Below are 2195 nucleotides of genomic sequence, written 5' to 3'. Positions count from 1 at the left end.
GACTGGGAATTGAACGGTGACGGTCCTGTTCATGGGTCAATGCTCAACTACTAGAGCGTACAACACCTGGGCAAATATATTTTTCTTGTACAGGTGTGTTTATTAGACCTTTCAGGTGAATCACTTAATATTAATGGCTAGTGATTTACAAGGCAGATACTAAGTATAACTTTCTTTGTCCTGGATCACATATATGTTCAGAATTCAGTAAAACTTCGTATCTAACTTATTGGTCCATTATATTAAATACAGTATTTCTTAAGCCAGCAGAGGTGATTTTTAAAAGAAGTAATCCTGTACTCACTAAAGCATAGTTTTTTGTTTGCATTTACAGATGTGGAAGAAGTTAACAATGAGAAATGAAAAACCAAACATCTGTAAAAGAGTTCATTCTTCTGGGAATTAACAGATGACCCACAGTTAAATGCTTTAATTTTTGTATTTCTGTTTTTCACATATATACTGAGTATAACTGGAAACATGACAATTATCACCCTTACTTGATAGATTCACACCTCAAAACCCCCATGTATTTTTTCCTTAGGAATTTCTCTTTCCTAGAAATCTTATTTACCACAGTTTCTATTCCTAGATTCCTGGTCAGCATTGCAACAGGGGATATGACCATTTCTTATAATTCTTGCATGGCCCAGGTATTTTTTTCTCATTCTCCTTGGTTCAACAGAATTTTTCCTTTTGACTGCTATGTCCTATGATCGGTATGTGGCTATCTGTAAGCCACTGCACTACACAGTAATAATGAATAGCAGAATCTGCAACCTGCTTGTAATTAGTTCTTGGCTGGCTGGATTTCTCATTATCTTCCCACCTGTGATCATGGGACTTCAACTGGATTTCTGTGACTCCAACATCATTGACCACTTCGCCTGTGACTCTTCTCCTATGCTATTGATCTCCTGCACAGACACAGCATTCCTAGAGCTCCTGGCCTTTTTTCTGGCGGTATTCACGCTCATGGTAACCTTAACATTAGTGATTCTTTCCTATGTATTCATCCTTAAAATGATTCTGAGAATCCCCTCTGCTGAGCAAAGGAAGAAGGCCTTTTCCACTTGCTCCTCACACATGATTGTTGTCTCTATTTCTTATGGCAGCTGCATTTTCATGTATGTCAAAACTTCAGCAAAAGAAGGAGTGGCCTTCACCAAGGGTATAGCAGTGCTCAATACCTCTGTTGCCCCAATGCTAAATCCATTTATTTACTCCTTAAGAAATGAGCAGGTAAAGCAGTCCTTTAAGAACTTGGTCAAAAATGTTTCTCAAATAAATTTTCATCATAAATTTATGGCCTGAACTTTATTTAAATGAAACGGTATGCCTAACATAATATTAATATTGTTATATTTCTCCATCCACTGCTATGCTTCCATTTCCTTCAAGTTTTAATCTCTATTTATACCATTTTGACCTCACTTGGCTCAACTATCTTTTAAAAATCTACCTGCCCTGAAATTTTTCTAAGCATGATTAAACTGTTGTTGCATAGATGAGAATGACATTTTTTTTAAAATGCCAGAATTTAGTTTACAAGTCATTGAAGATCTTTTCCTTTGGACATCAATCAAAAGTTAAATAAAGATATCACCAAGGTATTCTAAAAATATATTTCTCCCAGTAGATATGCACAGGGTATTAAGGTTTTCTGGAGATGAAGTCTCTTAAATCTAATGTCCTTATATTTGCCCTCATCTCTCCTATGGTTTTCACATTATAAATGTTTTTTTATGCTACTTGGGACATAGATGTAATATCTTCATTGTCAATTCCATCCTTTACTATTATAACGTATCTTGTTTAATGATTTTTTGGAGCAACTTTCAAAGTTACTACAAGTATGGTATTGATATTCATGTAGGACCCCACTACTCTTACCATAAACATCTCTGATAAACTACTTTGATGATTGCTCCATAGCCCATTACTTTCTTTAAATTTGTTGATGCTGAGCCTGAAGCTCATCTGAGGTTCCCTTGGGAACAACCTGGACTGTCTTTAGGTTTCCTAAGATCCAATAGCGTCTCTGTTGACTTTTTTGACAATTAAAACCTATGCTTTCTATCTCCCAGACAGTTCTTGCATTTTCTGGTATGCCAAGGATCCCCTAAAATGTGTTTCAGTGTTTAAATGGTTTCATTATTTTTAATATATATATATATATATATATATATATATAT

The 2195-nt window shown here is 35.2% G+C and overlaps 1 pseudogene; it reads left to right on the top strand.

Annotated features, from left to right (window-relative positions):
• Positions 1-359: 359 nt before the first annotated feature.
• On the top strand, positions 360-1314 carry LOC118650657 (annotated as a pseudogene).
• Positions 1315-2195: the final 881 nt, after the last annotated feature.

The sequence above is a fragment of the Myotis myotis genome, unplaced genomic scaffold (genome assembly GCF_014108235.1).
Source record: "Myotis myotis isolate mMyoMyo1 unplaced genomic scaffold, mMyoMyo1.p scaffold_m19_p_3, whole genome shotgun sequence".
NCBI lineage: Eukaryota > Metazoa > Chordata > Mammalia > Chiroptera > Vespertilionidae > Myotis > Myotis myotis.
The sequence above is the reverse complement of the archived record's forward strand: the minus strand, read 5'-3'. Positions and strand labels throughout refer to the sequence as shown.